Genomic DNA, 25,981 nt, shown 5'->3' with positions numbered 1-25,981 from the left:
GGCTATTCATGATGACATATATTGTCATCAAGACTGGATCTAAAGCCTAAAACAGGGCAGCAGTTAGAATGGAAAGAAGGGACAGAAAACAATTTATTAATTACTTAATTTCAAATTATTAAACATTTTTAAAGTCTTTTGCAACCGAGGTATAAACTTACTGAATCTTCTATCTGGCCCCAGCATCAAGTGAATGTGCTGCAATTACACTGAGTTGAAGTAACCTCAATTATACACATGAAAGCATGCTTCAAAGATATCCCATGCCAGTGCACACCTCAAAGTTCTCAAATGAAAGCTGTGATCACCGGACCCTGACATTACAAAGTTATTGCATTGTCATCCAAATTATGAATTGTTTTTTCTTTCTTTTAATAAAAAAACGAACACAACAAAAACCAATAAAGAAAACTAAAAGAACAAATACCTTCCCTAAACAAGAGGAAAGAAAAAGAAAACTCTCCTACTCCAAATCCAGGAACCAATAGCAGCAGAACACACTGACTGTGGAACCAGCCAGCACAGAGTCAGTATCCTGATCTGAGGAGATTCTAACCTCCAGGTTATTTTTTTTTCCCCAGCAACCATGTTGTGTGTGTGTGTGCAGGTATGAGACACAGTGAAAGGCAACAGGTGTCCAAATCTTTATTCAATTTCCACCACGGGGAAGAAAGGAAACACCAGGGTGGCCAGTGACAAGCAATGTCCTTCACATTAAAGGGCAATGCTGTGTGAGCAAACAAGTGAAGGGGGGCACAGGGATTAAATAAAAGTAGAGTTGGAGGGGGAAATAAAACACTCCACTCCCTGTGGTGCCCAACTTTTCCCTGAAAATCTCGAGGGTGTTGGTGAACACTGTGTGCTTTTCTCCAGGGACACTTGGGCTTTGACATACCCACGGAAGAGGGGCAGGCAGTCAGCCATAATGACCCCTTCCATTACCCACTGCCTGGACCTGTTCATGGACAGTTTGGCCAGGCCCAGGAGCAGACTCATAAGGAGGTCCTCTGATCTACCCTCCCCCCTCCACACTGAGTGCTCAAAGATCAGGAGCATGGGACTGAAGTGCAGCCAAAAGCAGCGGGGAAGGTTCTCTAGAAAACTAAAAAGGGAATGCAAGGGCCCACACCCAATATATACATGGTCCATGGATTCCACAGCACCACAGAACAAGCAGTTGGGCTGGGAGTCTGTGAACCACTACAATTTGCGGTTGCAGGGGACCGCTGCATGCAGCACCCTCCACGCCAGATCCCAGAGAGTAAAGGGGAGGTTTCCCACATAGAGAGCCCTGCACTGGGGATCCCCACTGCCCGGTGGCAAATGGGCACAGCAAGGTGTGTCTGGGCAGTGGATGAGGGAGAAGAGATGGACGGTGTGCAGCAGCAGACAGTCCAGGACCTGCTATGATACGTCCCTGAAGGGGACAAAACTAAAGTTCCGTAGGCGGCTCAGGTTGTAGGTCACAGGCTCCCGCAGGACAGACGGGACCTTGGGGCTAATGTAAAATTCTGTCTGGACAGGGGTGAGCACAGACGGGATTCCACCGCACACCTGAACATCCTCCAACTGATGCATGATGTCGGGTCCGAGCACCGCCGTCTTAAGGCGGCGAATGGCAGTGGCCATGAACCGGACGTCTACCACTGGCCCTGCTCGCTATATCCTGTGGGAGCATCCAGCCCAGGCCCCCACCATCCAGCACGTCCCCAACCCGGGTCACCCTCACCATCACGGCCCTCCCCTCCGACAGCCACTCGAACCCGCGAGTACGTAAGTGCAGATTCCTGTGCAATGGTTCCCTAAAGACAGCCACTACTCCTGCCAGAGGGTAGGCATGACGCAATTCGACCATGTTCCAGACAGTGATCAGGTCCTGGTAAAAGACAGGCAGCGTCCTGAGAGTGACCCCCCCAGACCCCGTCACGGTCAATGAACAGGAGCTGCTTGAAGTTACACACCTGGTGGAAAAAATATGTTAGCAGGGCGCATCACCTATATTTATCCCTGACTAATGCACCTAACCTGCACATCCCTGAACACTATGTGTAATTTAGCATGGACAATTCACCTAACCAGCACATCTTTGGACTGTGGGAGGAATACAGTTGAGGAAACCCATTAAGATATGGGGAGAATGTGCAAATTCCATGCAGGCAGTGTCCCAAGGCTGGAATTGAACGTGTGTCCCTAGCACTGCGAGGCAGCAGTGCTAACTATTGAGCCACAGTGCCCCCCTCAAATTATTGATTTTATGTTGTCTCATTCAAAATGCATGAATATTAATTTTTAGCAGCTGCAAGGATTGTAGTAGCATCTTAACAGGTGGACAGTCTTCTTTCTTCTGATGTGATGCTGGGATATCAGTGTTAGTTACAAACTGATTAAATACAGTATGGGGAAAAAGATGGGATGGCATCCTGGAAATCTGAGATCAGATGTGTTAAGGGCTACCTTCATTTGAATCGCAGTTATGCTATACAAATCTCTGTTAAGATAAATATTACCTTAAAAAGTTAAAGGCAGAAATAAAAATTGAACTGGGGTGGAATATTGTTAGAAATGGATCTCTAAATTGGGCCATTCTGATGCAGAAATGTGAAATATGGTTATGTAAACAAGGCCAATAGGCGTTCATAGATTAAAACCATTACTGAACAGGCCTTTTATATAATCAGCACAAGCACATTTATTTTGCAATATGTTTCAGTGGTACATTTTTAAAATTTATGTTTAATTACATGGAATTAAGTATCTCGTTCCTGTGCAGTTGCAGCAGTTGTACAGCAGAGTGTAATGTATCACTAAAGCAGTAGCTTGCTAATACACAATATTACTAAATGCTTACTTTCACTGCAAATGTTTCTCATTTCATTAAATAGCCTACTTATGTTTCAACAATTGGGTATGCTTATGGCTTCCTTCATGATGAAGATAACATTTCTGGCTATTGCAATTAAGTAGTTGAAAAACAAATGTTGCAGCTGCTTGTGACTTTAATACATTTGTTAAACGCAATGATATTCTAATGTATAATTCCTTTCAGGTTCAATCTATGGTAAATTAAATCCATAGAGCTTTTCCTTGTAATGTTCTTTTTTTCAGGCTCCCTTGTGTAATTCAATACTTTGTGCCTGGAACTCTTCTTTGTAATGTATGCTTGAGTCAATCCTAGCTTAAGAAGAAAGAGTACATGTAAGCATTGAGAAGACTTCCCATATTGGAACACATATTCTGTAAGAGTCAGTTGTCCTCTGGAGGATTTAAACCATGAATCTTTAATATCTTGCATTTCATTGAAATACATTCCCTTAATTATGCCTTCGGTAGTTGTTATTATGCACAGTTTGTTTTGCTTTGTAAAAGAGGAGAGTGAGCAATGGCCTTTTTGAAGGTTCCAAACTGAAAAGGTGAACTGGAGATGTTGACCTTGGCAAGTTGTTCCTTATAATGAGTGAGAGAGGGGGAGCACTTTTAAAACCAGGGTGAGAAGTGAACTTAGCCATTGTTGTCATTTTACCCAGAGTATGATAGAGTTGTACAGCAAGTTTTCCAAAAAATAAATCTTTGAAGAAGGTGGTACTAAAGGACTTGAAAGCAAATATATTTTTTGGGGATAATAGAAATAAGGGGATATTGACAGAAGGTGGGAAAATTAGATTTATCTTTCAAAAAGAATGTGATTGTTGGAGGTAACAGCTTATGCACATTCCTTAGCAGAATGTATTTTGGTTGTAACAAAAACAGGATTACTAAGAGATACAATAAAAACCAGGGCCTTAACATTTGTTTTTAATATCAAAATGCAATTTTGATTACTCTGAGTTGCGATTCTTACATGTTGCTGTCAATTACTTGTAAGCATTAGTGAGTGTTCCAACTCCAAATCACTTGGATAAACACAATAATGATTCCTAACAATTGGTCTTCTGGTTCAACGTTTTTCTGTTTTGTCATCTCCTCACACTCTACTCTGTGTTCACTCATGGTCTGTTTATTAACAGAGATCTCTTCCATCACAGTTTTTCTCTGTACCCTTCAATGTTAGATTGATTGCTGTCCTGCAAGGGCGTTTCCAGATGTCTGTGTCACTTTATTTCATCTCCATTTCCCCTACTCCCAAAGTTAGCAGACTGATTATAGCTCCAATAAGCCAACAACTCACAGTGTTACAAAACTCTCTGACATTTTCACATTTTCAAGCACACTTCCTACTACTTGGTTAGAGTCATAGACATGTACATCATGAAAATAGACCCTTCAGTCCAACCCATCCATGCCGACGAGATATCATAAGTTAATCTGGTCCCATTTGTCAGCATTTGGCCCATATCCCTCTTAACCCTTCTTATTCATATAACCATCCACATGCCTTTAGATGTTGTATTTGTACCAGCCTCCACCACTTCCTCTGGCAGTTCATTCCTAACACGCACCAGCCTCTGCATGAAAATATTTCCCCTTAGGCCCCTTTTAAATCTTTCCCTTCTCCTCTTAAACTTATGTTTGCTAGTTTTGGACTCCACTACCTGTGGAAAAGACCTGGATCACTTGCCCTATCTATACCCCTCTGATTTTACAAACTTCTATAAAGTCATCCCTCAGCCTCCAACGCTTTAGGGAAAACAGCCCCAGTCTATTCAGCCTCTCCTTATAGCTCAAATACTCCAACCCTGGCAACATGCTTGCAAACATTTTATGAGCCCTTTCATGTTTCACAACATCCTTCCTAGAAGGGAGGCCAGAATTGAACGTTGTATTCCAAAAATGGCCTAACCAATGTCCTGTACAGCTGCAACATGACCTCCCAACTCCTACACTCATTGCACTGACCAATAAAGGCAAGGATCCCAAATGCCTTTTCATTATCCTATCTACCTGTGACTCTATTTTCAAGGAGCTATGAACCTGCACTCCAACATCTCTTTGTTCAGCAACACTCCCCATGACCTTACCACTAAGTGTATAAATACTGCCCTGATTTGCCTTTCCAAAACACAGCATCTCACATTTATCTAAATTAACTCCATCTGGCACTCCTCGACCTATTGGCCCATCTGATCAAGGTCCTATTGCACTTTGAGGTAACCTTCTTGGCTGTCCATTATCCTAATTTTCAACTTTGCAAATCTGACATTCTAAAGCAACACTCCCATATGTGAATGTCCAAGTTCCCTTTAGACGACATATCGATAGACCTGAAAAAGAGTCATTGGCTTAACTTCATAAGTTTGGGGTATTGAATTTGAAAATGTCATATAAATTCGATTGGCACCCCTTTGAATCTCCTTAACTGATCCAAGGTCATAAATCCCCAGTGCAGAAGCTTCAAAATATCTCACAGGTCCTTTAACTGTGTTTGTGTATGCAGTTCCTCAAAATTTCTACACGTATTGTTAGATGTACTCTAAGAATGCGATATTAGATGGAAAGGAAAATCCACCCTCTGATGATTATCAGATTATCTGATGATTTTATAGATTAACTAATAATAAAAATTGCAATTGAATGTACTTTTGGGTTTATTTACAACTTCTGGTTAGCATGAAAACATTCTTCTGAGGTTTTAGATCTGGTCATTTGCCTCCTTTAGGCAGCTAACCATTATAAGGAGAATCTGTTATGGCCCTGTAGGAAATATATAACTCAATGGGTTGAATGACTTCCTCCCATTGGTACTGCAATTATTTTTGTTACCTTCATCATTAGACTGGGAAGCAAAATCATGTCAGGACGGTGATAAATCACGGGAAATAAATGATACACATCGTCTGAATTCCCTCAGATTATTGGCCATTGTGTCACTGTAATATCATTTAAAATATAACAGAAATATCTGGCACATGTCGATGGATTTCTGACAAACAGCAAAGATACAGTGCAGTGGCAGAATCTCCACAGCGATTCAGTTTGCATTATAAAATGTACATCTTTGGTCTTTGTGAGTTAAATGGGCTAGTGCCTCTATATAATTTATCTCTTGTGATTCACTGTTTCCTGGAATATTATGATATATTTATTATCAGAGACACCAAAATCATTTGTATGCATTTTTTCTTTAATACTTTGATGGTTTACAACAGCCTTGTTAACATATTACATTTCTCTCAATTAAAGCTCTGTTGCTAACCACTGCAATTCTCAATGTGACTTATGCATAAGCATATGAATAACCCTGATAAGTGAATTCCTTTCTTTCTTTCAACTAATAATGTAACTCATCTAATTGCTTATTTACACAATTTAATTCCAACAGTAATTCACCACTTACTTAACTCTGATATTGTGCCAGATTTAGATAGAATTGATTGTTTACAGGCATTGCAGGTAAGGTTAATAGTAATAACCTGTTAGATGGCATATTTATCTCGTAAATTAAATCTCTGCTAATGTTATTGATGTGATTTTTAAAATCGTGGTTTGCTGAAAACTCAACAATGTTTTCCTCTCTGTGCACCATTCACCTTCCAAGTGCTGCAGCCATTGATTAATCTTCTTTTGCAAGTTCAGGAAGTCATGAGTGAAGACTAGTTGATCATGGATGTCATCACAATGAAACCAAACCCTGGGCTTTGCCCATAGTCCACACCTTTCATCAGGAGTCATTGCATAGCCATTAAATACTGCCATTCTGGTTGATTTATTTCCTGGTACACACAGACACTCACTTCTCCACCCCTCCCTACCCTGACTCTCACACCCACGCAGGACAAGATCAGTTTAAATGTTAAACAGAGTTAAATACATGGCTTGGGGTGGGGGAAAATGGGGTCAGACATTGGGGGCGGGGGGAGTTGCTCTGCTGATCGCTTCAAGGAATTAGAGAAAGGAAAGTTCAAATGTGACCTGGTGCGTGTTGGCTGAAGGTTGGCCAAAGATGGCTAAATCTTTGCTGTTACCTTGTTCCTCAGCAATGGTGCAGGGTAGACCAGCAATGAAGGTGGACAGCAAGGAAATCAACACCAAAGTGAGTGGAATACAACTGAAAAATAACTTCTGACAATCACATACCAGAGGTTGCCTCTGACATCTTGACACAGGCACAAGCCTTTCACACAGACAGTCCTGCAACTGTCCAGTTTCATGATCCAAAGAATTGGCAGTTGCAATGATCATTGGCTTCCCACTGTGGCCTTGTTTTGCTGAGCCTCTTGGGTTTGAGAGCTATCTAAAGCCAGCACCTGGATTACATCCGCAATGAATTGTCTGCTTTCATATCAGAATGGAGTATTTGACAGTCCATGAGGGTTTCCTGCTCACTTGCAAACAAGCCACAGTTAATCCTGGAAATGACGAAGACCATGTGTTGTCGCTTCACCAAGTTGACACCTCATTTTTATTTATCTTGGTGCTGATCTTAATATGCCATTACTTGTTCTCATCTCATTCATATGCAGTTTGCTATTCTCCCATGTAGTGGAGAAAAACTAGACAATGAGAGATTCCAATGTGACAGTGAGTACTTTGGCAGATCAACATTTGTTTGTCTGCACCACCATCTTGGCAGCATTTCCCAGCAACTCACAACATGGCCCATGGGCAGCAACCTCCTGCACCATGGAGGTTGCCATCAGACATGTACCAGCCTCATCACATCATCATGGCACATCGCCGACTCATTCACAATACAGTTACCTACTTCACTGCTGCACTTAGAAGTTTACCAATGCCTTTCATTGTCATTCTGCTGCCAGGCCACTTTGTGTAGAGGGACATGCATCAATCTCATGGACTAGAGGAGGTTGCATCTCTCAGATATTTGCTTCTCTCTCAGTATTCAGTCACTGTTGTTTGGATGGTCACAACACTCCTGCTTTGCTTGGTTGAGCATAACTGCATCAACCAGAGTTTACAGGCTAACTGTAACTTCTATTAATCCTTGCTTCCTAGTACAGACACCGAGCTAAACATCTCATCATATTTTGTCCAGCAGTTCTCAGTCAAGGTGATGGATATGCTGCGCTATGGCACAGAGCTATGTCAATGTTACACCTGCACTATGTGTCCGCAGCTTTTGCGGCAAATATGCTTCATCTGCTTCAATTAAATAGTCATATCGGGTAAAAACAATGACTGCAGATGCTGGAAAGCAAATACTGGATTAGTGGTGCTGGAAGAGCACAGCAGTTCAGGCAGCATCCAACGAGCAGCAAAATCGACGTTTCGGGCAAAAACCCTTCATCAGGAATAAAGGCAGTGAGCCTGAAGCATGGAGAGATAAGCTAGAGGAGGGTGAGGGTGGGGAGACTCTATGCTACTCTCTCCCCACCCCCACCCTTCTCTAGCTTATCTCTCCATGCTTCAGGCTCACTGCCTTTATTCCTGATGAAGGGCTTTTGCCCAAAACGTCGATTTCGCTGCTCGTTGGATGCTGCCTGAACTGCTGTGCTCTTCCAGCACCACTAATCCAGTAAATAGTCATATCGCCAAGTCTAGGAAGAGTAGTCCTCAGTCTACTCAAGGCGGATTGTCATTAGTTAGTAGGCACTGGCACACTAAGACAAAGGCAGGTTGGTCTGAGTCGGGGGTCTCGGACACAGTCAGTCAGTTGAGCTTCTGTATTCCAGGCAGTGGACCGCAGTCAGTTTTTGGACAATGATGGGATATTATGCAATGCACGTTGTTGGCACTCAAAAACTGGATGGTGTGACGGATGGTTAGCCTGAGTTTGTTGCTGCAGTTTCTATGACAGTCGATCAGACAAGTAATGATATAAAATGGGAACACATTTACAATTGTGAGGTTTAATATCCAATGAATTTGTGCCACTTTTGTCCTCAGAAGCTTTTTTTAAATTCTGATCCCCCTCAGCTACATGCACTGTAAAGAGTTTTCATGGCTGGTAGCAATTAACCTGTTGTATAGCTGGTCTTTAAATATGGCCACAGTGGCAGAAATCCTGGCCAGTCCACCACTGGTGTGTACACGATACTGCAAGTGCTGCATCATAAAGGATTGGTAGGTTTATAATGAGGTGAACAGTGGAAAATTGTTTGCAATACCTCATGAGAGCTCATGAACCCTTCATGAAACTCCCTGAAATTCACACTTGATGAGTTTTTAATAAAATTCAGCCCCATTAGAATTGCTGTCAGTGTGGACTTTCAGGGATAATTCCTATGATTCTCCGTTCATTGCAGGTGCATTTAGTGACAGAGTCATAGAGATGTACAGCACAGAAACAGACCAACTGATTCATGCTGACCAGATATCCTAACATAGTGGAGCTAAAGTCGGGATACGTTCCCCAGACCTGATGAAACGCAACCTAGAATACTAAAAGAAGTTGCTCCAGAGTTAGTAGATGCATTGGTAGGAACCTTCCAAGAATCCTGAGATTCTCGAGAAGTCCCAGAGGATTGGAAAACTGCCAATGTAACAGGCTTATTTAGTAAAGGGAAGGAGACAACAAGCGAGTAACTAAGGGACTAGTCTGAATATTGTAAATGGCTTTGTGTCCCTTATCTAATGACAGATATATTCTGTCAATGGTGGAAGTACTCACTGTGAATGGGACTGTCCAGGAATTCTGCCACGATGACCATATTTAAAGACCAGCTGTGCAACAGGTCACTTGGTACCAGCCATGATATATACAAAGAAAGTTCAGTAGGTTGATACCAGGTTCAGAGGGACTGTTTTAGAGGAGAGATTGACTGTACTGATCTGAATTTAGAAGAATGAGAGGCGACATAAAAGATTTTTAGGGAACTTGACAGGTTAACTGCAAATGGGTTGTTTCCCTTTGTGGCAGTGCATTAGACTGAGGGGCATAATGTCAGAATGGGGGGGGGGGGGTGTTCACACATTCGAGACAGTAATGAGGAGGAATTTCTTCTTTCATAGAATAGTGAATCTGTGGAGTTTTATTTTGCTGCAGAGGGCTGCGGAGGTTAGCTCACTAAGCAATTTGAAGGCTATTATAGACAGATTTTTCAGAGATCAAGGGTTATGGGGAAAAGGCAGGAAAGTGGAGTTGGAGATTACCAGATTGTGAATTTATTGAATGGCAAATTAGATGGGCTGAATGGCCTACTTCTGCTCCTACATCTTATGGTCTGACAGTCTTTGAAATTCTCTCACGTTCCACATTTGTACTTTCAATGGCAAAACACTAAAGCCAGGATTGCAAATTCGTAAGTTCGCTCCTGTACTCTGTTTCTTCCCTTGGGTAGTCTTAACATCTCTGCTCATGAGCCTGCCATTCGCTTCAGTTAACTACAGGTGATGGCACAACTCCGGATTGCTATATAGGAGTGAGGAACTCAAGTCCTCGGGCCATTTCTCTGCACTGGGATAAATGAAACCATCAGCGCCCAATTGTCTATCCCAGAACACCAGCTTTAATCAAGCTATGTGATGAGATATAATTCGATTCTTTGTTATCCAGGTCATTTGGCAGCCAAACTGTGAATACACAGAATAAATTACTTATTCAAGTCAATTTTCAGACTCACTGCAAAGTTGGTCATTGTTCTGATTTTCTGTTTATCTACTTTGTCCCCTGACACGAACATCAGAATTGATTTAAAGAAAAGAAAGTGCACCAGTATTTGACTTTCCAAGGTTACCTTTCACAGCGCAAGCATTGTTACTGCTGTCCTATCACATCCCCTGTCTGCAATAGCTGTAAACAGATTATTAAATAAAGGGACTAGAATAATCCCTTAAAAAAAATTACACTGGCTTTGATCATTAGCTCTTTCTGTGCATCAGAAATAAACTTCCTTTGAAGTATTCTTTTCTCTCCACTAGCTGAATAGATCCCCCTGCGAGAAATAAAGCTTAGACTAAGGAATAGGACTGTACTGAGAGCAGCAGCTCTCATAATTGTTCTCTTGTTTATTATTAATACTTCATAACATATTTACATGTTGTGCAACTACTGTGAGTCAGCCTTCGCTGCTGGCTATATACAAGGCTCTCTGAAAATCAAGCTTCGTCTCTCTGTGGGTCTGGACTAATTGATGTTTGTGCTCAAGGACCATAGCAAGTCACTGTTACAATGAGCTCACAGAGGGGATTTTTTTTAAAAAAACTTCTTCCTGATTTGAAACATATTCTACAGAGGTTCGGCTGTATTCTTGTCAGAACCCAGCAGAATCAAAACAAACATGAAAACAACTTTTCCTGATGTTAGACATTTCGGCAGCATCAAGTCAAAATTTCCACTGTTCCATGTTATGCCGTCACACTTCTTCACCTCAGAAAAGCTGATTAACAACTTCAACAAAACCCTTGATAGACCAAAAGCAAGTACTTATCACCAGAGTGCAGTGGGGTACAGGCCTGTCACTAAAGCTGTACACGTTTGAAAATTACTTCAATTCTATTGAAAGGTGGTGATAGGCAGGAAGCCAAAAGCTATCTTTTATCATTTTTTTGCTCCCCGCACAAGGTCAGAAATTTCAGCAACAATGTCCATGGGAGTGAAAGTTGAGGGTGTGCCCAGTTACGGCAACCTTGAACACACCCTTTTTAGTTTACATGACTTTACTGAAGTCATGGCTTTCACCCTTTTGAGGCAGGGTAATGCACTTCTAGCGATATCAGGGTCAATGCCAAGACAGCAAACGTCACACCAACATCCCAGCAACAGGCCTAACATACAGATAAATAAGGTCTAGGTCAATCAGACGGATCTAAACCAGGGCACCCACCATGAGGTTGGATTGGCGGTCTTGCAGGGTTTGCCTGTGCTGCTGCTCAAGAAAGCTTCATGGTGTACAGTATCCAGTTAGGAGGAACCATCCCCGCGCCCTTGTGAAGACAATGTGATCACCCTCCCTTGCCAATAATAAAATATCAATGCTGAGGAATAGGGATCCTAAAGTGGCCACAAATGGGCCTCAATTCATCCCAGCGTGTGGATAGCTATCAGAAAAACTGATAAGTGATAGGCACAGGAGTCCCCAACAGGTTGTCTGATTTTACACCCTTCTCTCCCAGCCTTCTCCCAGGCCAGTGTGGGGGATATCATTCTCTGGGCAAAGAATTATAGAATGCTTACAACACAGTATTCAGTAAAACCGATTTAGGAATGATGGAAAACCATGAAGATGCCACGGGGAAAAGATTACCACACAGGGAGACTGACACACAGGGAGGCTGACACACAGGGACACTGACACACAGGGAGACTCTCACACAGGGAGACTGACACACAGGGGGACTGCCACACTGGGAGACCAACACACAGGGGGACTGCCACACTGGGAGACTGACATACAGGGAGACTGATACACAGGGAGACTGATACACAGGGAGACCGATACACAGGGAGACCAACACACAGGGAGACCGATACACAGGGAGACCGATACACAGGGAGACTGACACACAGGGAGACTGACACACAGGGAGACCACCACACAGGGAGACCACACCACGCAGGGAGACCAACACACAGGGGGACCGACACATAGGGAGACCGACACACACGGAGACCGACACACAGGGAGACTGACACACAGGGAGACCGACACACAGGGAGACCGACACACACGGAGACCGACACACAGGGAGACCGACACACAGGGAGACCGACACACAGGGAGACTGCCACACAGGAAGACCGACACACGGGGTGACTGCCACAAAGGGAGACATGCTGTGTAAGTTTATCATCAAATCATATTGCTTATTTTGCTAAATCAACTTAAATCAGTGTCCTCATGTTCTTGCCTTTTCTGTTAGTGAGAACAATTTCTCTCTATTTCCTCTCTCTAGACATTTCATGGTTTTGAAAGCCTCAATAAAATCTCCTCTTATAGTTCAGAACATGGCATTTAAAATATCTTATCCATCTTTCAAGAATATTGACATCAACTCCATTAATTTGCAACATCCGCACTAAAGGTCAAGGCATTTGCAACAGATAAATTAGGCACTGTTTGAACTCAGCACTAGCTTCAAATATCTTTGCTAAGTTTGAGTTTCGCACCTGTGAGAATCACACTCATCCTTCTTCCCATTCCGGAAATCGTTAGAACTACTGAAAATAGGGATGGGACTTCTGCAACTGGTCCTGCCCACACTTCTCATAGATCTGCTGAGTTGCAAAGATTCAATGAAAGCTATTCCTATGCCCCAATTCATAAAAGCCCTGTTTTCAGTCTAATGATAAATAACAAAAGGGAAGTGTCGAGAAAATTTTATTTAAAGAATTTAGACGATGAATTTCAAAGGAATGGCCACTGTAATTGGGTGTATAAGAAGGTTTAAAAAGTACATTGCATACTTTGCTGCTGTGTTTACAACATGTCTGTAGAATTTATGATTTGCATGGGGCATTAACATTTTCAATCAGTATTGGGTCTGTCAGTCAGTGCAAAGTCTCCATTTCTTAGAACTGAGTTTATGTAGTTTAAATGGCTCTGGGACATGTTGGTTTGATGAGAAAAGCCACAGTTGTTATAATGTAAGTTGCAGTTGGACAGGGCATTGGGTGGAGGTGGAAACAACCTTTTCATTAAAAAGGAAAAGATTTAGGCCAATCATTTCTTCTGTGCAATCATCTCTACAACCAATTTCTACTGCAAGAAATTAAGGAGAGTTGTGAATGCAGTCCAGTCCATCACCCAAACCAGCCTTCCTTCTATTGACGCCATCTATATTTCCCACTGCCTTTGGGAAAGCAGCCAACATATTCAAAGACCCCTCCCACCCCAGTTATACTCTTTTCTACTATCTTCTATCGGGCAGAAGATACAAACATTTGAAAACATGTACCAACAGATTTAAGGACAGCTTCTTCCTTGCCTTTATCAGACTTATGAGTGGGCTGCTCATATATTTGAGTTGATCTTTCTCTGCAGCCAATACACTATATTCTGCATTATTGTCTATTACCCTGATATACTTAGTAAGGTATGAGTTGTCTGGATAGCATGCAAGACAATACTTTTTACTGTATCTCGGTACATACGACAACAATAAATCAAATCAAATAAAGAGGAATGGAAGGTTCTAACAAGGCAAGGAAAATGTCATTATTTGAATTTTAATTAAAGACTCTAGGTGTGATCCCAATTTTTCGATGAATTTTCAACCTTTGGAGTGGGTACAATTAACCTGATGCTCCAGGATAGAGAGGGGAAAAGTCCATCAGGGCTTGAAGGAATGAATGTGATGTATTAGTGACTGTGGAATTGCACATGCTTTTAGGTTAATGAAGTTTGCACCAAGTTTGTCTGCCATGAATCTCTTTCGGTGAATTAATTTGCTAGTAAACCATTGCCCACGGGTGCAAAGAATTGTTTAAAGATGAGAACAATAGGACTGTCAGTTTATGACTGATAATTCCACAGTTTTATCTTGGACGTAATTTTCATCTCACCTGATGATATAAAGGTAGATGCACAGCTAAGTAGTTTGGCACACTTATTTCCCCATTCCTACTTGATACCTGCCTATTGCTACCATATCATGCATTAGTTATGAGACCCTGGAAAGGCCCTCAAGTGAATTCCAATGTGATCTCAACAGGAAGTTGCAGAAGTCCCACCCAGTGTCAAACCGACTGAGTAAAAGCTCCAGAGGTCAAAAAATATTTAAAGACCTTTAGCTGTTCAGATTGTAGCAAGCTTGTGATATCGCATTTTTTAAATAAATACTTCAGTTTGAAGATTGTTAAGAGTTATATTCATTCATATTAGTATAATGTCTTCCTTCCCTTGTAAGAATCTTGAGTTCCTACTCACTTAAAAAAATTGAAGGAACAATGGCCCTAAGTCTTTTCCTTTAATGAAAAGGCTGATCTCAGCCTCACCCAATGTGACGATATAAGAGTAGGTTGCAAGTTGGGAATTCTGTGGTGAAAAGCTCATGTTCTGACTTCCTGGAGCCTGTCCATCATTTATAAGGGATAAATGATGATGGAATATTCTTCATTTACATGGATCAGTGTAGTTCCAATAGCACTCAAGAAGTTCGACGCCAACCAGCATCCAGCTTTATTGCATGCCATCTGCAACCTTAAACACTCACTTCTGTCTGCCACTAATGGACTGTGGTAACATTGTGCAAATCTGCAGGATGGACTGTGACAATTCTGAGACTCCCTCGGCAGCACCTTCCAAATTGTGAACTCTATCATTGAGAAGGGCAAGAGCGACAGCTGAAGGGAACACCATCACTTGCAGGTTCCCCTTCAAGTTGCACACCATCCTGACTTGGAATGATACTGCTGTTCACTCACTGTCACATCAAAATCTTTGCTCATTCCTTTCAGCTGTCTACAATATAGAAACTGCAGAGATTGAGAAGGTAGCTCACCACCATCTTCTCAAAGCGAATTAGATATGAGCAATAAATGTTGGCAGCAAATGAAAATGAGTCAGGAGGTGCCCACACCACAAGATGAGCCATCAGATAAACCTTTGGCGATGTGAATTCAGGTCCTCCTATAGGTCTAAAACAGATATTTCTAATTATAGTTGGCAGCACTAATACCCCTCCCTCTGGCCTACTGATCACCCACCACCTTCAGCAGGGCTCACCTGACTGACTAATCCCAAATGAAGCCATCTTAGATTACCTTTCTGTCAGGCCTCCTGTTTAGCTCTCATTGGGGGATTGCTGCCGTCACATTAGTGTCATTGGTTCTCACTGATGCTGTTGAACTTGAGGAGCTACCAGTTGTTGCATCTCTCAGAAGTGGGACTTACTCTTTATTAATTCCTGGCCAAGATTAATCAAAAACAGATTGAACTAAAGTTCCCAGTCTCCAGATTTTCCGAGAGTATACTTACAGCCCACAATGTGTCGTGCAGAAGTGCTGTTATTTATGGGAATTGTTGAGGTTGTTTGAACATCTGATAGACAATTCTACTCCTTTTGGATACTTTCCCCGTAAGTCTCTCAATTGGAGTTAAAGTCTGAGATTTTAGACAATTGTATGATACTTACCTGAATATTTATCCAGAAAATGTTAGATGGACACCTAAGAAACTGACGTGAACCTCCAATCGCTCATTCTTACATCCCATCAACCCAGCCATCCTCTGATTCAACCCCAAGTACCCTCTGACTCCCCATCTGACTTGACCTATACCCCACGATATCCCACAGACCAACACAACTACCTCTCCAACTGCATTAACTCCAAAACACTGGACTATTCCTCAAACAGATCTGATTAGCTTTCACCACTCAACTAAGTTTCAATCTGACCTGATTAGCCTCTGACATTTGTTCCTCTCTTGACATCCCCAGTGATTGACCAGTTTGACCCTTGACCTACCTAGCTCCTGACCCAACCTTACACTAAACTACCTGCTACCCTCAATCACCTCCTGTCCCACTCAGCTGCCAACTTACTCACCTACAATCTCACCCACCTTCCACCTCACCCACTTGCTTCTCTGTCCACTTACCTACTCACTCTACCCATTCACTTATTCAAACATTTACCCATTCGCTAACATTCACACTGAAAACGTAAGCCTACCTAATGGCAGATAATGTTGTAAAAAGGAAGCATATCTCACCTCCCCTCCGACAACAGATTGCTCCAAGGGATTCCAAGTCTGCATTTCTAGAGGTGTTAGGGGTTGAGCAAACCTGGCAGAAATACAGGCCATGATAAATTTTGAGCTGCAGTGAACTTTGTGCCACCTTGTGAATGTTTTGTGACCATTTTGTGACCATTTCTCTCACAAGCGTTTATGAAATTTTGTTGTGTGCAAACATAATGACACTCACTGTTTTGCAAGGTCATAAAATATATGTAAAGTGCTTTGGAATATTTGTGACATATGGTGTGGTATGAATGCAAGCCTCTGAGAATGTTATTAATGCTACTGCAAAATAAATGTAGGGATTATGTGTGGAAAAACTGCTCTGCATTCTTCACATAATAGTCAATGAAGATGTGATGAACATGAAACTTGGATCAGCAAATTAAGTGAACTGAATGGAGGTAAATATTATTACATTAAGCTAGAGAGTGTTATCTAGTGGATTTTGACAAACTCCAAGCATGTTCAGTCTGCATTATACTTGGTAAAATAGCTTCTACTCTGTTAATCTCTTATCTATGCACAAATAATATGTAATTTTACAGCTAAGTATGAAGTTGCTATGAATCATTTAACCATAGGGTTATCTCATCATTCACTCTGAAATAATGGCTGATGCAGGCAGTTAGTCCAGATGCAAAACCATCTAGCTGCACATTACTTTGATTCTTTCCCTTTTTTCTAGTTCCCAAGAACTATTTTGGCAGCAAGGATAGAAAAATATGTGAACAGAAAACCATATTTCAAGGTTCCCTCTTCAATCGTTTGAAATCCCAGACACGAATATAAGGAGATTAGGCTTTGATGTATTTTTCTTTGTTTCCTTTTCTGATTTATTTGGCTGGAAACTAGGAGGGATATTCAAATTTATAATCATGTGCAACATGGGCCAATTGAGAATTAGCAGCTTGGTTTACATTTCCACTGTCCCAAAAATTGGTTATATCTAAAGAGAAAACTGGGGAGGGTACAGAATAAGCTGCTGATTCATTATCATCCACTTTCAGGGGTTACTGCTGAACTATAATTACACCTCCACTGATTCTTGCCCCCAACGACCTTGAGCAAGCAGTTGTTTGTATGTTCTGAATGTGGACAGTAGATGTCACCAGTGTATGTGACAATGGAGGGTATCACAACTAATAATTGATTCTGTACAAACAAACCTTCTTGTTAACTCAGAACAGACCTTCTTCAGTGGAAACTCTATGGTGGTAAATTGTCTACAACTACCTACTAGATACATCCAAGACAAATCAAACTAATGGGTGAATTGGCAGCATAAGAACCACCTCAAACAATTCTACTCAGCACCAAAAACTGGTGGAGGTGGCAAATACCACAAGGTACCAGGAATGGTTATCTGACAAAGTACCACAGTTTCCACTTCTGGAGATCACAGAACTAGGTGGACCATCAATGAATTTAGTTGTTTCTCTCTTCTTCTGGCTTGGTACATCTCAAAGTTCTCTGTATATCTATCCACACGCTATATGTAACATTAGTAGAATGAGTGGAAGCAATGTAACATGAACATTAACTCCTTCGGAACTATTACCTTACACAGCAAAAACTTATCTATGATGTTCAGAAAGACAAGGTTGTTACATTTAAATGTAACATTTAACCAGGATTTCCACCTTGGCTGTGGTGAGCAATTTTAACAAATATTGCTCAGATTTCTGTTGAAACATTGTGTTCAAGTGACCACAGGCACAAAATTAGACATCTCACAGCTAGAGAAATGGGGCTTGACAGAAAATTGGCAAAATAAATTAGGTAACAGTCAGAGCTATTGGCTACAGAGAACAGCGGAAGCCGAGGTCAAAAAGATCGCAAAGAGTCAAGGATGACCAGTTACAACCAGCTGAGGGTTGTGTATTGGAGAATTATCAATCAGACTTTCTGGCACCTTGTCTTCCAGACAATATGTGAGGTCCTGCAATTTACACCTCCCCAACATGGCAACAGTGAAGGATATTAGTGCGAACCCATTTGATGCTTTGAAATCCTCTCATGACCCCATCGGCCAAAGGTCACAAAACATTCAGGAAGATCCGAGGTGAGGGCGGATAAAGAAAACACACCTGAAAGTAATTTGCTCAGTGAAGAGGCTCAGAAAAGACTCCCAGGGATGACTTGCAGTGAAATTCCTGGTGGAAGACTATGCAGCAACACAAGAAAATCCAGGAGATCCAGGATCCAGGAGATGATAGACTCTGACCTGCAAGAAGAGAACCAGCCCTACCTCAGAGATGAAGGAAATTCCAATGGCCCAAAACAAGCACTGTGGGCAATATCCTTTCTCAGATAGATAGAGCTGGTTAAAGAATAAATACTGTGTGGCAACTTGGGAAATGCTCATGTCATGATTGAATAAGGAATATTTTATTAATAACATTAAGTTGAACTGCAAACTGAATTATGTGTCCCTTTGCCCACCTCACTGGAAAGTGATCTTGGACAAAATACATAAACTGATCAAAGTGTCCAAAGCACAGATGATAATGTATTTGCATATTATGAAATATAAAATCTTTTTAATGATCTAATGTAATTGGGCACCATTTTAGAAAGTTTATTTTCTAACTGACTCTAAAGATATTCTTTAACACAGTTTTATAAATACAAGAATTGAAAATGACTTTTAAAAGTCTATACAGAGTCCGCTGATAGTTACATTACTGTGCATTAATGGCTTCTTAGTAATTTTCTGTTAAAAATACAGATTTTGATGCAGATATTTAGCATTCTTGCACCTTAACATGTTGCAAGACAAATGGAACATTTGTGAAGGTCCAGGCTATGCTAATTAGCAGAAACTTGTCACGGTGATGAATTCATTAGGATATTTTGCCAGTAGATACAACTTCCAGTGTAAAGGGTTTTACAGTCATGTGTGATGTTGTGGAATCTCAATTTGTGCTGGACATAATTTACTGTGGAAGGTTCTTAAAGTGCTGTACATTTTTGTCTGATTTTGGATAAATTCCACTGGAAACCCTGACCAAGCTGAGTGGAAATTCCAGGCCATGTAAAATAACAATGTAACTCAGATGTAGGGGAAGGAACAGCCAAAGCTTAAGGTTCCAACTAACATTAATGCGAGGCTGACTTCATATCACACAAGCCTGCCTGTCTGATTATGGAAAGGAAAGGTATTTGATAACATCTTTGAGCTGTCAGGAGGAATGTGACTGGTTCCAGGTCAGTGTAATCAACAGATTGATTGTAAAGTTAATCTCTTTGGCTAACATCACTCAGGCCACTTGCATATTATGTTTGAGAAGTTATTTTATTGGAAGCTTTTGTAGGATAGATTGCGCAACAATGAAGACACTTTCTATGCTTGAATTCTTGAGACACTCCAATCAAACATTGATTGGTGAGATTATGAATTAAAGTGTGAACCAGTTTTGCTTTGTCTTTTTCTCTTTCTCAGATAACTTGTTTGATAACCTCTGGCTACTTGGATGTGTCATTGAGAATCCTTTTATTGGACTATCTTCACTTTTGTAATTTTCAACAAATCTACTCAAAATGTTGAGTGATCTCGGTTGCAATTTTGTTTTATTTTAATTTTTGGAGTATTCGTCTTACTTATCTTTTTTGAGTATTAGAAATTGATCCTTTTTTAAATTAAAACTTGCTGCTGGCACTCTCAACTTTGGTAGGCCAGTCCAAAAGCCAAGGTCAGTTTATCAGGCTTTTATAACCCATGTCAGATTTCCTCTTCACTTTCAGGATATATACAGAAAACAGATATATTGCAGTCTGTTTGGAGAAATGTATTTGTGTAGTGTACACTTTGCATATACATCATTGTATAATTCTGATATATTTTCTTATTTTAGTTTGAATAGCCATGAAATCGAACCAAATGAAATCAGAATGTCAATGTGTCCAGCTGAAATGGTGTGGCTTTTCACAGCTTTAAGGGATGCCACTGTTGTAAGGACAACAAGGAAGAACTAAAGCAGCAGTCCCCAACTTCCAACTCCTGGGTGAGGCAGAAAGACTATGGATTTTCCAGTCCCTGATACTGTAGAAACTAAAGGCAATAATTGAAATTTCTTAAAGTCTCAGTAGCAAAATCATGAAGTAGTTACAGTATTAAATAATAAGTCTGAACAAATAAAAAAAAATAACTCTGTGTATCAGTGCTGGGGACAGAGTGCAAACATTCAATATCCTTGATGAGAGACAGTCCAAGTGACAACTTGGGATGTGTGTAGAGCAGTTACCGTTTCAATTGTACAGGAAGAACTTGAATGACCAACCACATCAACAGGACCACAGTCATATTCTTACATCTGATGAAGCTGTTCCTTCATTGCATGCAGCTGATAAGGAAGATATGGTATCACCAGCTGACAGGAACACTGAATAACTATCAGTCATAGTTATTTACCATTCCCAACAATGTAAATGGGTCAAAAACAACCATTCCTATGGGAACAGCATTTTCCTCTGTGACTGATGTTTCCCAGGGAAAGAATATCATCCAGAAATGAGCTGACATCAACAACAACATATATGTACATTAGAAGATCTGCATGTTTAAAGAATATGTATTCGATGCATGGGCTGAGACTGATGAAAGTGGGACAGATTAGAATTAACACACTTTTGTTGGTGAATGATAATTTTTGTTAATAACTATATATGTTAAATAATTTGTAGTTGCAAGTGATATTCCTTGCCTTTTTTAGTCATGTGACCTCTGCTGTAGATTGCATTCAATTTAGTTTGAATTGACATTAAACACATAAAGGAAATGTAGTCATAGAGTCATAGAGGTGTACACCACGGAAACAGAACCTTGGTCCAACTCGTCCATGCCAACCAGATATCCTAACCTAATCTAGTCCCATTTGCCAGCACTTGGCCCATATCTCCTTAAACTCTTCCTATGCATAAATCCATCCAGATGCCTTTTAAATGCTGTAATTTTACCAGCCTCCACCACTCCCTCTGGCAGCTCATTCCATATGCGGATCACCCTTTGTGTGGAAATGTTGTCCCTTAGGTCCCTTTTAAACCTTTTCCCTCTCACCCTAAACCTATGCCCTCTAGTTCAGGACTCCCATGACCCAGGGAAAATACCTTGTCTATTTATCCTATCCATGCCTCTCATGATTTTGTAAACCTCCATAAGGTCACCCCTCAGCCTCCGATGATCCAGGGAAAACAGCTCCAACCTATTCAGTCTCTCCCTGTAGCTCAAACCCTTCAAACCTGGCAACATCTTGTAAATCTTTTCTGAACTCTTTCAAGTTTCACAACATCCTTCCTATAGGAAGGAGACCAAAACTGCACACAATATTCCAAAAGTGGCCTAACCAATGTCCTGTACAGCCACAACATGACCCCCAAAGCCTATACTTAATGCTCTGACAAATAAAGGAAAGCTTACTAAACACCTTCTTCACTATCCTATCAACCTGACACTCCACTTTCAAGGAACTGTGAACCTGCCCTCCAAGTCTTGCCCTGATTTGCCTTTCCAAAATGCAGCACCTCACATTTATCTAAATTAAGCACTACCTGCCACTCCTAGGTTGCACATTTGGTCAACAACCTGTTGTACTCTAAGATAACCTTCCTCGCTGTCCACTACTTCTCCAATTTTGGTGTCATCTGCAAACTTATTAACTATACTTCCTATTTCTACATCCAAATAATTTATTTAAATATCGAAATGCAGTGGACCCAGCACCGATCTTTGTGGCACACCACTGGCCTCCAGTCTGAAAAGTAACCTACCGCTGCTACTCTCTGTCTTCTACCTTCGAGCCAGTTCTGTATACAAATGGCTAGTTCTCTCTGTAATTCATGGGATCTAACCTTGCTAACCAGTCTCCCCCACAGGTATGGGAAAACATCAGGAAACTAACAGACTGGACAGAGATGAATGAAATTCACATAGGACAAACTCAAAACAATGAAACATATGGAAGAGATTTCCAAACACAGCATAGCTGAGAAAGCCATTAAATTTCTTGATAAATTAATGTCAAGTGCTGTTAAATTTACTGCTGTCATTGGTATGGTCCCAGAGCTTCTACCAATATTGCACATAAACTCTCTATGGGACATTGGACCCATCTGAAGAGGATATTGGATTGGACTTCTGTGACCCAATAAAGTGGAAAATTGGTGCAGGTATCAGAAGAATGGAGGCCACAGCAGCAGTAAGCTGATTTTTTCCAGCACCACACAAATGTTCCATTGACAAGTAAAGATTTATCTCAAGTCTGGTTTATAAGCCCAAACGTACATCCTGTGACATCAGAATCGACATTGCAAGGCCTACAAGTAATTTCCATTCCATGTACAGTGGTAATTATGCTGTGTGGGGTGGGGAATGTGGAGTGAAATCGTTTGGAGAACTCACTAAGTGAGAGAGTTAAGAAAGTTTGGATGAAGTTTGCTGAGGAGTTAAGAACATATTCACAGGTAATTGTAGAACCATTTAAAACTTCAGATATCAACATTGGATACAATTAAGTATTTGTTTCCTACAGTGGTTGACAATTGGTAAATGGACCATTACATTGACTAGCATAATGTGAGGTAAGTGTTGACATGCATTAGAATAGTTAATTTTTGAAAATGCATGCATGCAAAATTATTGAGTAAAGTGTTTGGGAACTCTGGTGTGATGTGACTTAAATATCTACAATACTTTAGCATAGATTAAAACTGTCCTACTGCTTTAACTTTGGGAAAAGAAAAATAGATGCCTGTTCCTAAAGTTGTTTGAATGATGGTCCATCTGCTGCAACTGAATGCCAAGATAAAACCAAGCCATCTGTTCTCTTAATTTCAATAGAGTCTATTTTCTAAGCTATAGTAATTTGTTTTGTGAATGGAACATCCCATGAATGCATGATTGAGTTTCAAAAGCTGATGAATCACGTTGCTTATCAGGAAGTTATATACCCTGCTTGATTGACACTGGTAAGAGGTTATTGAAGGATCATCTAACTCTTATGTGATTTATAAATGAACGATTGTTCATTTTTAGAACTCAATGATAACTTGAGGGGATTTATGTTTTATCAATCGGTTGGGAGTATCTTTTAATCTATGTACTAAGAATGGCAGTGGGTTTGAGTGACATCGCTATTAGATTGTAAGAGGTTTAACTTTTTTTAATGTCCACTTCAAAGTCTTCAATCTCTATTACTTGGTTCCTGAAGTCTGAGGTCATTGTCTATGGATGAGGCATAGTAGTATTGATAGGGAGTATATGGGAGCAATGGCATTTCATAAGGTAGAAGAAAGGGCATGAAAGGGACATGATGGATATGATGGAATCAGAGATGGCATGAAGGATATCAGGAGGCATATGGGGTGTGAGGAGGAGTAAGGGGTAGGTTGAGGGTCAGTGGATATAAGAACAATGTGGAGAGCTGGCCTGATGCCCCACAAAATAGTGGTGGGTTTTCTAACAAACTCACTTCTTTATCTGCAGCATTTTGTCACTGTCTCAGGCCTGCCTAGGAATGCATCAGGCCCAGACTTCTCATGTCTATGTCTCTTGGAGATTAGAAACATGCCTGATATGACAAAGATGATGGATTCAGATTAACAAACTTGGAAACTGCCCTGACTCATATTCTTCAAAACAAAGAAGAATATCCAAACCAAGATGTACAAAAAAATGAGGTATTGCAATCCATGTTTTCATTATTGGAAAGTATCTCAGGAAAGATCCTTTAATATACTTTCTCCTTTGATCTGGAAAAGTGCATTTGCCTTATAAGCTGTTACTGAAGTTTAGTGGTTGTAACAGCATACAATTTTGAGGTCTACGATATGCCAGATATCTATCCCAAGCAGTTTAAGCTTACAGCTCGCTAACATATTGCAAAAGGAGATAAGCTGGATCAAATGGAAAGTCAGCAAGGCTAACATTTGCCTCAGGCAGTTTATCTTTTATTGGTTTTATACCTGCATTGAAATCAGCCCAATGAACAGTTAATCTATTTGGGACCTAAATCCGATTCAACTATCAGATGATCTATGTCAATAGTATCCACAGACTATCCATACTTTTTTCTAATGTGATATAATTTAGTTTGATCCATAATACATTTAATGTGTTTAAGATAATTTTTTTAAAAATTGGATAGAAAGATACTATTTCCTCAGGTGGGAGAGTCCAACATATGTTGGCATAGGTTTCATTTTGGAATTAGGCTCTTCAAGAAAGACATCAGCAAGTAAGATAACCTTTACACAAAGGGTGATAAAAATTAGAAGCTCTCTCCCAGTAAGCTCTTGGGCCTGGTTGGGAAATCCATTGAAGTTAACAGATTATTCTTTACCAGAATATTAGCAGTTACAGAAGCAAGGCAAGTACATGAGGCTCAGCCAAGATATGAAAGGTAGAAATGTCTCGGGGTGGGGGTGGGTGGTGTGACTGTCCAATATTGTTCATCGACTTATATATTTTACCTATATTGTGTGTTTATATTGAGAAAGCTCAGACTAAGGACACAGAACATGCAAATCAGAGCTAGACCATTCAAGGAAGATACCGATAGGTATTTCTTCAGACAAATGGGAGTGGAAATAATGATTTATCTCAAACCTCCTGTTGACTCTTGCTCATATGAGACCATAAAATATACCCAAGAATGTTAAACTGCAACTCTACTGCATCAGACACTGCAGACAACTTTAATTCACCAAATGTTTACTGAATTCCCACTGGTTTCAATTTAAATAAAAGGCTTTCAAGCAGAATTTTGTCATATGCTTTCTTTGTAAATTCTGGTGCTCCACAGTTGTAGGTCTTTCTGTGATCAAATTGGGTTATGACCTTCTGAAGGAAGTCAAGAAAGTTGACCCAAGTAGAATCTTTTGCTTCTGCATGTGTTAGTTACTCTTTATGATTGCGCTCCAATCTTCAATTTCACTGCAGAGAATCAATTCTATCATTGTACCAGGTTCAGTTTCAATGTCAGCAGAATCTCCAATAGTAGAGCCATTAAAAGTTGCCTTACTTCAGGTAACTTCTCCCTAATGTAATTTGTTCTTTGGAATCTGTATCTTCATTTTGTGTCACAATTTTCATTTTAACTTCGTTTATGTGCATTGTCAAAATCCTTTGTCATTGAAAATCAATGTCCTGAAATGTCAGCATCCCAGATATGCTCTCCTTTTTGGTCTCAACATGGACAATGTCTTGCCTCCCTTTTGGCCTTGCTTGGTCATCTCCTCCTGACCTCATATCCTAGTTTGCTCAGGACAGGACTGACCTTGTCCTGATTTTATCTCCCAGCTTGATCTACCCTGGTTTTGTCTTGCCCTGGCTTTGGTCACCCCTGTGCCTTATTCTCTTTTGTCTCACCTTGGCTTTTGTCTCACCTTGGCCCAGTCTCTGCTGATCAGTGTGTCTCCCAGAGTTGCTTTACTCCCATTTACCTTCCAACCCACTTTAAGTTGCA

This window comes from Chiloscyllium punctatum, chromosome 14 (genome assembly GCF_047496795.1).
Source record: "Chiloscyllium punctatum isolate Juve2018m chromosome 14, sChiPun1.3, whole genome shotgun sequence".
Classification (NCBI taxonomy): Eukaryota; Metazoa; Chordata; class Chondrichthyes; order Orectolobiformes; family Hemiscylliidae; genus Chiloscyllium; species Chiloscyllium punctatum.
Note: the sequence above shows the minus strand (reverse complement) of the source record.